This window comes from Somniosus microcephalus, chromosome 10 (assembly GCF_052327205.1).
Source record: "Somniosus microcephalus isolate GS21.2 chromosome 10, FLI_Smic_1.0, whole genome shotgun sequence".
NCBI classification, from domain to species: Eukaryota; Metazoa; Chordata; class Chondrichthyes; order Squaliformes; family Somniosidae; genus Somniosus; species Somniosus microcephalus.
In genome coordinates, this window is record NC_140996.1 from 116,867,742 (window position 1) to 116,881,364 (window position 13,623).

Sequence of the window (13,623 nt, forward strand, 5' to 3'; positions counted from 1 at the left end):
CAGACAGACAGACGGAATGACAGACAGAAGTATCCTTTTATATATATAGATAGATTATCCTTTATGAGTCCCACTGCAATCATTGGTCCTGCACACTCTTGACTGCCCTTTATGTGTAAGGTATCCTTTTCGCTACTGAATGCAAAACACCCTTCATTTGCACCGTGGAAACGCGATGCTGAAACAGATGCGGCTTGGAAACAACTGCAAGAATATTTAAGCTAATATACAATTACATAAATGAAAGAAAACACGATAAGAATTCTAATTTTGGTTATAAAATCAGTTTATCAAATTATCAACTATCGCTTTCCTCCTTTAAGATGCTATCAAAATTGCCACTGCCGACTATATTTCGAGTCGTAATAGCGGGGTATTGGAAAAAGTGTTCAATAAGCAATAATCACACCTAGGTTAAACCTCATAGGTTACAATACCACTACTGCGCAAAGCTGAAGAAATCGGCCCCGACGAGCGGAGGTCTATCAGACTCATACTGTTTACAGTTGTAGTGGGTCAAGATAAACTCATTTAAAACTTTTTTACTTATGAGCTAGGATTGTTTTTCTACCAAGAACCATATTGTTAAACAAATTCAAAAAAACAGTATTTTGTCAGCAAAACATTGAAATGGCAGTAAAGGATAATATAATGGAAATATATTAATCACTGTGCGATGTTCTGGCTGCTTTGATATAAAAACAGCAGAATTGATAGCAAGTACCTGTTATTGGGCAGGGTGTTTGATGCTCTGAACATCAGCTTAAAAATTTATTAACCTTTATTTGTATGTTAGTTTTACCTTTTGCATTGTATGTCTGCTGCTTCAACCCTACAATCCTCTGATATCCCTGTGCCATAACTACATAAACTAAAGAAAACACAGTAAGATTTCTATTTTTGCTTATAAAATCAGTCTCCGCAGAGACTATCAAAAATTGCCATTACCGACTATATTTCAAGTCATCATAGCGGGGTATTGGGAAAAGTTTTCAATAAGCAATAATCACGCCTCGGTTAAACCTCATTGGCTACAATACTGCCACTGCGCAAAGCTAAAATAGGCAACCCTGAAGAGCAGAGGTGTATCAGTCGCATACTGTTCACAGTTGTGGTGGATTTCGGTAACCCACCTTAAACATTTTTAATTATCAGCTGGATTGTTTTTCTACTAGGAACCACATTGTTTTCTTAAAACAATTGGACAAAAAAAATTTCATCAGCAAAACATTGAAATGGATATAAAATATAATGACATGGGAATATGTTAATTAATGTGCGATATTCTGACACACTAATGATATGAAAGTACAGCACTTGGTATTGGACAGGATGCTCTTTGGCGCTCTGAACATCAGTTTATAGTAACACTAGCTGGAGTGCCCGGCGGTGCCGAGGCTTTTTCGAGGGCATGTTGTTGTTGGAAGAGAGAGAGAGAGAGAGCGCGACTGGAGGGGAAGAGAGAGCGCGACTGGGGGGAAGAGAGAGAGCGACTGGGGGGAAGAGAGACAGCGACTGGGGGGAAGGGGGGAGGGAGGGGGGAAGGGGGGGAGGGAGGGGGGAGGGAGAGGGAGGGGGGAGGAGGGAGGGGTGGGAGGGGAGGGGGGAGGGGAGGGGGAGGGGAAGGGGAGGGGGAGAGGAAGGGGATGGGGAGGGGGAGGAAGGGGAGGGGGAGGGGGGAGGGGGGAGGAAGGGGAGGGGGGAGGAAGGTAGGAAAATTATAGAGGTTAGACAAAAGATTTACAAATTAATTAACTTTTTTAAAAAACAATTTGTCTTTTAAAAGCAATTTTTTTTTTTGCTGGAATTGTAGATTTGAAAAGAAACACGCAGAAAGCGGGAAAAAGAAAGGAAAAGTTTGGAATCAAGATGGCGGCGACTCACCTCAGTTCAGAACGATAAGGCCCGCCCACACAGGCACCGATTGGTGGACCGTCAGGTCACCGAAACGTAGGATTGGTCAATCGTCCCGTCACTCGACCGTAGGAGGGCCCGGCCGCACGCGACAGGAACCCGCCGTACGATTGGTCGACCTCGACGTCACTCGATGCTAATGAGCGGATAATGAGCGGAATGTTGAACGTTTTTTGGATACCGCGGGCGCAATTATTGTCCGGCTGAAACGTAAATACGCTTAGGACGGTTCTGGAATCGTCAGCTTTCTTTCGACGTAACGCACGTGTAGGTACGCTCTATAACTTTCGAGTTAATTCAAGACAGACAGACAGACGGAATGACAGACAGAAGTATCCTTTTATATATATAGATAGGATTTTGTTTTCAAAAGATGCCATGGCGGCGGCCAGCCGTGCTTTGCTGCTGCAGGTGCCCAAGAATGGCAGCTGAAATTTTCCTCCTTCCCCAAGGCAGGTTCCCCATTGCAGGTGAGAGACTTGCCAGGAGCCTGCCAAGATCATTCAATAGAGGCTGACCCTGGTAAACAACAGGATACACGGATGGGCACAAAGTCCATCTGTAGGTTTATACTGGGTTTCTGCTGAATCCTGATTCACATCTCAAAGGGATCACACCTTAAAAGTATCACATTTTTAAAGCATCATACCTCAAAGCCATCATACATCCCTGAGGGGAAAAAACCCATGATTGCCACAAATATTCGTTTGATTAAATAAATGTGAATAAATCAAAAAAGCAGTTCCATTTACTAGATAGGTAGGGAGAACTAACAACAACCAGCAAAACTAATCATCCAAATTACTCATTTTATTTTCAAAACTGCCCTGTTCCTGGGACTAGGGACAGGGTCACTGGTCAAGGCTTGGAAGCTAAGCTAGATGCCAGGCCTGGTTAGTACCTGGAGGGGTGACCATCAGGGAAGACCAGGTGCAGAAGGTCACGGAAGGAGCCCCGAGGAGGGGCGGTTGGTGAGAAGGTCACGGAAGGAGCCCCGGGAGGGGCGGCTGGTGAGCAGGCCCGGGCGTTGGGCTGAAGATTGTCGGACAGGAGGAATGGTGGAAATGGAATGGCGGCGCGCACAGACACAGCGGCTTTGCTTCTCCCAGGACGGTGCTATTTTTACGTTTAATGTTAATGTTATTTGTACTGGACTCATGGGAGCTTGCAAGATCACATTTTGTTGTTCATGTACTTGTGCATTGTACAATGACAATAAAGTTGAATTATTATTATTTACAAATCAATGAGTACCACAAAACCAAGCAATCAAATCCCTGAAAATTTTTGCTCCAAGTTCTTTCAGTGGTCATATTGCTGTTTGAGCCATTGGCTACAAACATCTAAAAATGAAATGCATAACATAATAACTGCAAAAATAAAACTCTCAAAAATCATTAAACTTACCTAAGTACATTTAAAAAAAAGCCTGTCAAAGAAATCACTGAATTAAGTATGCCTATTAACTTTGCTCTGCTCCTTTCTCTGGGATCTGGGCTGGAGTTCATAGCAAGGTCACAGGAGTGATATATCCTGCTGATATTTCCCAGGTTCTGGCCATGGTCTATCTCAATAAGCAGTCTGTTTTTGCAGCCTGTGACAATTAGAAAGCTGCCATTTTATACCTGGCAAAATCTTACTCTTGGCAAAATCTCATCCTTCACTCTGGCAAAAATATATAAATGAATAAAGCCAGGCTGCACTGTAATAGTAAAATGGATTAGCAGTGTTCAGTATAAGAGCAGGCAGTGTTTAGTAGCCTAGTAACAGGGGTCCTACTTGAGAGATCCTTTCCAGACATTTTGGACATCAACTGTAATGGAGATTGTTGCAGCTGGAGATGTAACTGGGCAGAATAAGCTAGGTTTTTATTACTTCACTGGTGAGTTTGTTTTAAAGGTAACAAACACCATAAGAAAAACTATAACATGGCCAAACTTCTGACATTCTTATTTATTTATTTCAGCAGTGATCTTTCTGCCTTCTAGCCATTGGCCCAGCGTTTCAGTTTATGAACCCAGCCCTGACTCACTGCATCTGAGGTCCATCCATGACTTTGCTACTTCCCAGTTCCTAGCCTTGTATTCATTCTAGCTTTACCAGGGCACATTTACCAACCTCAATTACCTACACTTTGTCCCTTCCAGACAGAAATACTACTACTACTAATAATTTTGCTATAGAAATAACGGTGAGGCTAACAGCGTTATTAAAGTGCAAATCAGACAGCAACTTCTGGTTCCCGCACATGCGCAGTTAAACGTGGAGATCGGGGGGCACGGTGGCATAGTGGTTAGCACTGTTGCCTCACAGCGCCAGGGACCCGGGTTCAAATCTGGCCTCGGGCGACCCCTTAGTGTTAGGGGATTAAATACATGGGGTTACGGGGATAGGGTGGGATATGTGTCGGTGCAGGCTCGATGGGCCGAAATGGCCTCTATCTGCACTGTAGATTCTGTGATTCTGTGATCAGGAAGTTGCTGTGTCTATGTTGCACTGCTCCTCCAGAGACTTCGCTACACCAGTACCTTGCCGAGAGACTCGGCATTGAAATACATGGAGCGGCGTGAAGTTGCTGTACTTGTGTGATAGATACACACTAAATTCACCAGAAAAAGTTAGGGCTTGTCCATTCCAGTGTAAGTAAATTTTAACTGTGTGCTAAGTCTTAATTACTGCTAAACAACCTCTCTGGCACTGTAAATTAACTTTTACAAGTGTGGAGTCTTATTCCTTCAGATTTTAATTAATTGTTGGAGACTTAACAAAATTAAAAAGTTTAAATAAATATTTTAAACTTTTTCTTTCCCTCTCTTTTATCTCTCACTCTTAATCCCATCTTTCTTTCCCTCTCTTTAATTTCACTTTCTGTACATGATTTGACATTCAATTAAATATTCTAACTTACACTTCCAGGTTCAGATTCTGCGCTTCTGATTAATGATTCTTCAGTCTGAGTGGTTAAGGACTTCCACGGTTGCTTCCCCCGTTCACACAGGTCTCAGATCCCCTGTAGAGGGCGCAGCGCCAAAATGGCTTTCTAATCACAGCAAGTTTTAGTGCAAAATCCCACAGAAACTATGTGGGCAAGTATAAGTGAAATGAACAGATGGCGCAGTTTGTTCACTGCTGAGAGTAACATCCAGTCCTGTGGCAAAGCCACCAAGAGACTCTTGCAGTAATGTATATAATTGCCTTTAACAGGGGTTTGTTACCTTTAAATGTTTGCTCTGTATAAATAGCGCGGGTTCGGTAAAATGTCGATCCAGCGCGATGACGTCATCACGCAGGTCACGTGACGTACCCAACGGCGGGAAACGTGATGATGTCATGACGTCAGAGGGGAGAGGCGTGTCCTTTCAGTCCTCGTGGAACCAAGTATTGTACAGACCTGTTTAGAGTTTCTCCTGCGTTTTTGTTTGTAACTTTTACCAGTGCATTAAACCACGTTTGGTTAACTGCTAGTTTCAATCTCAGTACTTTCGTTAGGAGTTGAGAACTCCTACAGTCCAATAATTAATGCACTTATATTGCAAGCAGACCAATAATTTGTATTTATATAGCACTTTTAATGCAGTGAAACATCCCAAGGCGCTTCACAGGAGCGTTATCAAACAAAATTTAACACCGAGCCACAGAAAGAGATATTAGGGCACATGACCAAAAGCTTGGTCAAAGAGATAGGTTTTAAGGGGCGTCTTAAAGGAGGAAAGAGAGGTAGAAAGGTGGAGAGGTTTAAGGAGGAAATTCCAAAGTTTAGTGCCTTGGAAGCTGAAGGCACGACCACTAACGGTGGAGCGATTAAAATCGGGGATGCTCAAGAGGCCAGAATTAGAGGAGGAGGACACATATCTCGGATGGTTGTGGGGCTGGAGGTGATTACAGAGATAGGAAGGGGCGAGGCCATGGAGGGATTTGAAAACAAGGATGAGAATTTTAAAATCGAGGCGTTGCTTAACCGGGAACCAATGTAGGTCAGTGAACGGGACTTGGTGCGAGTTAGGACATGGGCAGCAGAGTTTTGTATGACCTCAAGTTTACAGAGGGCAGAACATGGGAGGCCAGCCAGGAGTGCATTGGAATAGTCAAGTCTAGAAGTAGCAAAGGCATGGATGAGGGTTTCGGCAGCAGATGAGCTGAGGTGGGGCGGAGTCGGGCGATATTCTGGAGGTGGAAATAGGCGGTCTTAGTGATGGCACGAATATGTGGTCGGAAGCTCATTTCAAGGTCAAGTATGACACCAAGTTCGTGAACAGTCTGGTTCAGTCTCTGACAGTTGTCAGGGTGAGCAATGGAGTTGGTGGCTAGGGAACAGAGTTTGTGGCAGGGATCGAAGACAATGGCTTCTGTCTTCCCCATATTTAGTTGGAGGAAATTTCTGCTCATCCAGTATTGGATGTCGGACAAGCAGTCTGACAATTTAGAGACAGTGGAGGGATCAAGCGAGGTGGTGGAGAAGTAGAGCTGGGTGTTGTCAGCATACATGTGGAAACTGACATTGTGTTTTCGGATGATGTCGCCAAAGGGCAGCATGTAGATGAGAAATAGGAGCAGGCCAAGGAGAGATCCTTGGGGGACACCAGAGGTAATGTGTGGGAGCGGGAAGAGAAGCCATTGCAGTTGAATATCTGGCTATGATTAGATAGATAAGAATGGAACCAGGTGAGTGTAATTCCACCCAGCTGGACGACGTTGGTCAACCGTATCAAAGGCTGCAGGTAGGATGAGGAGGGATAGTTTACTTTTGTCACAGTCACATAGGATGTCATTTGTGACTTTTATAAGAGCTGTTTCAGTGCTGTGGCAGGGGCTGCATCTCAAGCTTGACTGAGAGATGTGAAGCCTCAGTGTTCTGCTTGACCCCATATTGAGTTTCTTTCACCCACATCTGGCAAAACCATTTGCTTCCACCGCCAAAATATTGCCTACTTCAGTCTGTACTTCTCCCCTACTGTAGCAAGAACTTAATCTATGCCTTATAACCTCAAAGTTTGAACGCTTGAGCACTCCACCCGTCAGCCTCTCTGCCTCTACCCTCCACAAACTACAACTGTCTGAAATGCTGTAGGCCACATCCTCTTTTGCACAAAGACCCATCACATATGTCCTGGTTAAGTTCCACTGGTATCCTGCAACAAACAGACTGATAATAAGGTCCCGCCGTGGCATCGCCCCACCCTATCTCTCTGACTTCCTCTGGCAATGCATTCCTGCACACACCCTTTGCTCCTCCTTTACCTTCCCCCCACCAATCCATTATTAGTGACTGTTCCTTCAGCCACTATGCCCTACCTCTGGAGATCCTTCCCAAAATTCCTCTGCCTTGTGACCTCCATATCTGCTTTGAAAAGCTTCCTTAAAACCCTTAATATTGACCATGCCTTCACCTTCTTTGCTAACCTGTTTTCTCCCTCTCCAATGTTCCTCTTCTGCTTAGTATCCACCTTACTATAAATCTCTCTGAATTATTGTTTTCCACATGAAAAGTACTCTGTAAATGTAAGTTGTTATTGCTGTATTGCCAAAACTTCAGCCTAGTAATAGTAATGCATATAACAGCAAAAATAATAACGGAGCAATCCTTCTCCCAAACACCTTTCTTTCCTATCCAAGCCCCAGGCTGCAAATTCCTACTTCCTCCCAGGTCCTAGTGCCTCATGCAATATGCTAAAGATAACACATACTCCAACGCCCATTCCCAGAGACAGATGACATAATTTTTTGCAGCTATCAGAGATTTGGAACTAAGTTCACCTCCAGGTCTCCATAGCAGGTGAGATGAAATGGAGAGAGTACAAGAAAGTGCAAATTTATAGAAAGATAGATAGAAACACAGATATATAGAAAGACAGTAGGGTAATTCTGAGTTTTGCCAATACAGGTTGAGCGTCCTGAATCCGGCAACCTTGGGACCAAGGCTGAGCCAGTTTTCGTGTTTTTCTGGACTTCGGAACGTGTTTCTGATGTCCGAAGTCCGGAAATATCGCAACCTGGGCTCAGGCGTTTCCGGACTTCGGACATCAGAAACACGTTCCGAGTCCGGAAATGCCTGGGCCGCTCTGCGTAGTGCTGACGCGTTTCTCCACCCCTCCCCTTCTGTTAAAGGGGAGGGACGCTGCGAGCTCTGCAGAGCATCCGATAGCCCACACTAGGCCACCAGGGCGGCGTGGTGCCATGGCCGCAGCCTGGCGGAAACACTTAGTGGAGCTGTGCAGATTAAGGAGGATAAAACACAACACTAAAGTTTTATTGCATCACTCGCATTTTTCATAGGATTTTTCAAAGTACAGGTTGAGCGTCCAAAATCCGGAGTTCCGGATTCTGGGACATTTTACGGATTCCGGATGACCCTGCCACCAATCGTCCCGGAGTCCGGATTCCAGAACATTCCAGATTCCGGAACTCCAGATTTTGGACGCTCAACCTGTAATGTAAAATGGGCGATATCGAATCAGCCACCCATTATATATCTCTCCCGATTTTCATTTCTACAGTAGGGAGAGATGTATAATGGGTGTATAATGGGTGGCTGTTACCATATCAGCCATTTAACACTGTAGCTCAAAGTTAAAATTAACCCCTGTGTGACAGGCAGCAATACAAAAAAGGAAAACAAAAGGCTTATAGAAAGAAAAAGAAAAAATGTACAGAGAGAGAGAAATTGTCTGATAACTACACAGATTGGGTAGGAGACATACAAAGAGAAGAGATTTACATAAAGGGAGAGAGTAAGTGCGAATTAAAATTCTAGACAAACCCAAAAAACCAGAGATGACTATGAAAGTGTATAGAGAATGAAAGAGGAAAGCAAAATGAAGGCAAAGTGTTAATGGAAGGTAGTTCCACAGGCTCCGGCATAACGGCTGAAAACATAGAAACATAGAAACATTGAAGCATAGAAGATAGGAGCAGGAGTAGGCCATTCAGCCCTTTGAGCCTGCTCCTCCATTCAGCGAGATCATGGCTGATCATCCAAATTCAGTACCCTGTCCCTGCCTTCGCCCCATATCCCTTGATCCCTTTAGCCTCAAGAAATATATCCAACTCTTTCTTGAATATATTTAATGAACTGGCCTCCACCGCCCTCTGTGGCAGAGAATTCCACAGGTTCACCACTCTCTGGGTGAAGAAATTCCTCCTCATTTCAGTCCTAAATGGCTTACCCCTTATCCTTAGACTATGACCCCTGGTTCTGGACTCCCCGGCCATCGGAAACATCCTTCCTGCATCTAGTCTGTCCAGACCTGACAGAATTTTATAGGTTTCGATGAGATCCCCTCTCAATCTTCTAAACTCCAGTGAGTTTAAGCCCAATCGACACAATCTCTCCTCATACGTCATTCCTGCCATCCCAGGTATCAGCCTGGTGAATCTTCGCTGCACTCCCTCCATGGCAAGAACGTCCTTCCTCAGGTAAGGTGACCAAAACTGCACACAATACTCAAGGTGCGGTCTCACCAAGGCCCTGTACAACTGTAGCAAGACATCCTTGTTCCTGTACTCGAACCCTCTTGCTACGAAGGCCAACATACCATTTGCCTTCTTAACCGCCTGCTGCACCTGCATGCTTACCTTCAGTGACTGGTGCACAATAACACCCAGGTCGCTTTGCACTTCCCCTTCTCCCAATCTATTGCCATTCAAATAATAATCTGCCTTCCTGTTTTTGCCACCAAAGTGGATAACCTCATATTTATCCACATTATAGTGCATTTGCCATGTTTCTGCCCAATCACCCAACCTGTCCAAATCGTACTGGAGTTTCACGACTGATGTGCCTTCAATAACTCAAAGACAAGGAATTTAAAAGATTCAACTAAGGCTTTTAATCACTAAGAACATAGCAGCATTACAGGTCTTCCCACATCGGGCGTCTGGTAGGAATGACTCATACAGCTCCTGAGACCTTTATATGGCAAAAGACAGGGGCGTAGCCAATACACACAATAGGAACAAAAGGGGGCGGTTCACACAATACAAGCAGGTGAAACACACAGGTAAAACACATAGGCTGATGAAGGCATATATTTCATCACATTCACCCTTTCTACAGATTTAGTCTGTCCGGGGGTGTGATAGTCCTTCCTGAACGTCGCAACAGTACCTCGGGTTCCGACCGGGAGTCCGTGGTGCCCTCCTGGGCATACCCATGTGCTGGGGTTGTTGCAGGTACTGCTGGTGGTGGTGAGGATACCTCTGGGGATGGTGGAGGTTCTTCTGGGGGTGGTGGTGATGGGTCGTCGTCGTCGCTTCCTGCCGAGGTGAGGTCCTTTATGGACACGGTGTCTTCACGCCCGTCGACGTGCTTGACGTACGCGCACTGTGGGTTTGCGTGGAGTAGGTGTACTGCCTCCACGAGGGGATCCATTTTGTGGCCCCTCACATGTTTCCGTAACAGGACTGTCCCTGGGGCGGAGAGCCACGAGGGTAGGGATACTCCTGAGGTTGATTTGCGGGGAAAAACAAACATCTTCTCGTGAGGAGTGGCGTTAGTAGCAGTACACAGTGGCGACCTTATCAAGTGGAGTACGTCTGGGAGGACCTCCTGCCAGCGGGAGGTGGGGAGGCCTTTAGACCTTAGTGCTAAGGTGACCGCCTTCCACACTGTCGCGTTCTCCCTCTCCACTTGCCCATTACCCCGGGGGTTATAACTAGTGGTCCGACTCGTGGCTATCCCCTTTGACAGGAGGTATTGGCGCAGTTCATCGCTCATGAACGACGCCCCCCTGTCAGTGTGGATGTAGTTGGGCATGCCGAACGTGCAAAACAGGTTGCCGAGGCACTTGATGACCGTGGCACTGGTCATATCTGGGCGGGGTAGGCGAATGGGAAGCGGGAGTACTCGTCCACAATGTTGAGGAAGTACACATTGCGGTCGGTGGAGGGGAGTGGTCCCTTGAAATCTAAGCTCAGGCGCTCGAATGGCCGTGTAGCTTTGATCAGGTGGGCTCGGTCGGGCCTGAAAAAACGGGGCTTGCATTCCGCACAAGTGCGGCAGTCCCTGGTCATAGACCGGACCTCCTTGATGGAATAGGGCAGGTTACGGGATTTTATAAAGTGGAATAGCCGGGTGACCCCCGGGTGGCAAAGGCCATTGTGGAGGCCCTGTAGCCTGTCCCCCTGGATGCTGGCACACATCCCTCGTGCTAGGGCGTCGGGGGATTCGTTGAGGGCCCCCGGCCTATATATTATGTCGTACTCAAACGTGGAGAGTTCGATCCGCCACCTGAGAATTTTGTCGTTCTTGATCTTCCCCCTCTGTTTGTTGTTAAACATGAAGGCTACCGACTGTTAAGTCTGTGGGTCCCAGTTATGCTTATTATAAATCACTGGACACAGACCACAAGAATAACTTTTAACAGGTCTTTACTATTCGGAGGTCAGGGCTGAACTGCCCAGCAAATCCCTACACAACGTTTATATACCAGTGTGGTCACCACCGGTATTACAGTATACAGCAGCCAAGAGAAAGTAGTACGGCCTAGAAATTGGGTTCTGGTCTTGCCAGGGCTGTAGCGCCAGAAAGTTTGCGCCAGCGGTAATGCGGCAGCGTGCGACGAAAATTCGGGTGCGCCGGGCCCAGACGGCGGCGGGCGCTAAAACCCTCCTTTAGCGCCTCAAAACGGGCGTGAACTTGGGTTTCCCGGCGCTAATCCCCCGCTGCGGCACCCGATGCGGTGCGGCAGGCGGGGGAACTGCAGGCCTCCTCCTCCTGTTAAGGAGGAGCTGCCTGCAGCTGACAACTGTCCGGTGGATTGACCCGACATCTGAGCCCGGCACCTCGGGGAAGTGCCGGGCTCGCATGAGACACTGATCAGGGCCGCGGGGGGGGAATGCAGGAGTCCGGGAAGGGAGGTGCGGGCAGGCGGCCGCCGGGAACGCGGCCGGCCGCCGCTCCACCTTTATGCGCCGGCGCACACTGGGGGAAGACTCTGTTGCCAGAGTCTTAGTTGCGCCTGCCACGGGCGAGGCGGGCGCAACTGAATTTCGGCTTGGGGCCGGGTTACCACGGCAACCGGGACGCTGCGCACACCGATGACGTCATCGGTGCCGGCGCAGCGCTACCGGTGCAACGCCGATTTAGGGCCCCAGGGAATTTCTCAACTGGCCATAACTCCGGCGCTAGGCCCTCTAGCGCCTCAAATGCGGCGCTAAGCCTACCGAATTTCTAGGCCTACATCTCTTAAGGTAGTTCTCTTAAGGTGGAACAGGTTACATACACCACAATCCTCCCTTTTTAGCTTAACAGTTATATCCCCATTTAACATAACATATAGATATATATATATACAACTTCATGCAAAACAGTTCAAAGATTCAGTCTCTGAGGAGGCCTCCTGATTCGAGTTGGATAACGCCTTTCAGGGGTCTCTGATTCTCGTTGCTGGGGTGACTCATCTAGTTGATCTCTTATGGATTGGACATCATCCTCAGGTACATTCACTTCTGAGGTAGATGCTTCAGGTTCACTAACTTCTTCCACAGTTGTCTCTGCTGTAACCCTGGGTTCGACCCTTGTTCTCGATTCTACCAGTTGGTCAGCATGACGCCGTATTACATTTTCACCAATATCTACCGTGTACATCAGGGGTCCTTGTCTGGCCCGAATTGTTCCAGATTGCCATTTCTCGTTTTTATAGTCCCGGGCTAACACTGGTTGTCCTATTTCGAAACTCCGAGTGGTCTTGTTATTTATATGCTGGAACTGTTTGTTTTCAACTTCCCTCCGCACATTTGGTTTTAACAAGTCCAACCTGGACCGCAACCTCCTGTTATAGAACATCATGGCAGGACTTTGGTTTGTCACTGCATGAGTGGCGTTTCGATATGCCAGTAGGAATTTGTCCACCTTGTGTTGTAGTGGAATCTGATCTTCGCTCATGGCCTTTATTGCTTTTTTGAACGTTTGTACAAATCTCTTGGCCAACCCGTTTGTAGCCGGATGATATGGGGCAGAGGTATAATGTTTCACCCCATTCTTCTTCATGAATTTCTGGAATTCTTCTGACACGAACTGCGGTCCGTTGTCTGAACATATTTGTTCTGGCAATCCATTTCTCGCAAATATCGTTCTTAACACCGCGATCGTCTTTTCCGAGGTAGTGGTAGTCATCTTAATCACTTCTGGCCATTTAGAATGTGCGTCCACCGCAATTAAAAACATGGAGTCCATGAAAGGACCAGCAAAGTCAATATGTACACGTTGCCATGGGGTTGAAGGCCATTCCCATGGATGCAGCGGTGCAATCGGAGGTGCATTTTGCACTTTTTGGCACCCTGAGCAGCTTTTCGTCAGCTCCTCTATCTGTTGGTCGATACCCGGCCACCACACATAAGCCCTAGCAAGGCTTTTCATCTTGACTCCCCCCAGATGACCTTCATGCAGTTCCTTTAGAACTCTCTCTCTTAACTTAGGAGGAATAATCACCCTTGTTCCATACATCAATGTTCCTTGACAGACGGACAGCTGGTCTCGTCTTGCTGAGAATGCCGGTAACAGTGGATCACCATGTGCTGGCCATCCCTTCACTGTCACTTCGTAGACGCGGGACAGTGTCGGGTCATTCCTGGTTTCTCTTTCAATACTTGCATTGGTGACTGGTAAACATTCGATGATGGTCGAGTGAAATAACTCAACAGGGTCAACCGTCGGTGCCTCCTCCTCTGTAGGTAGTGGCAGGCGCGACAGCCCATCAGCATTACCATGCT

At 46.8% G+C, this 13,623-nt stretch overlaps 2 non-coding genes across 2 annotated transcripts; both read right to left on the reverse strand.

Moving 5' to 3' along the window:
* Positions 1-313: 313 nt before the first annotated feature.
* On the reverse strand, positions 314-454 carry LOC147111647 (U4 spliceosomal RNA). The gene has a single exon (XR_015079872.1). It is a non-coding gene; the product is annotated as a U4 spliceosomal RNA (small nuclear RNA).
* Positions 455-916: 462 nt separating this feature from the next.
* On the reverse strand, positions 917-1,057 carry LOC147111648 (U4 spliceosomal RNA). Its single transcript, XR_015079884.1, has one exon. It is a non-coding gene; the product is annotated as a U4 spliceosomal RNA (small nuclear RNA).
* Positions 1,058-13,623: the final 12,566 nt, after the last annotated feature.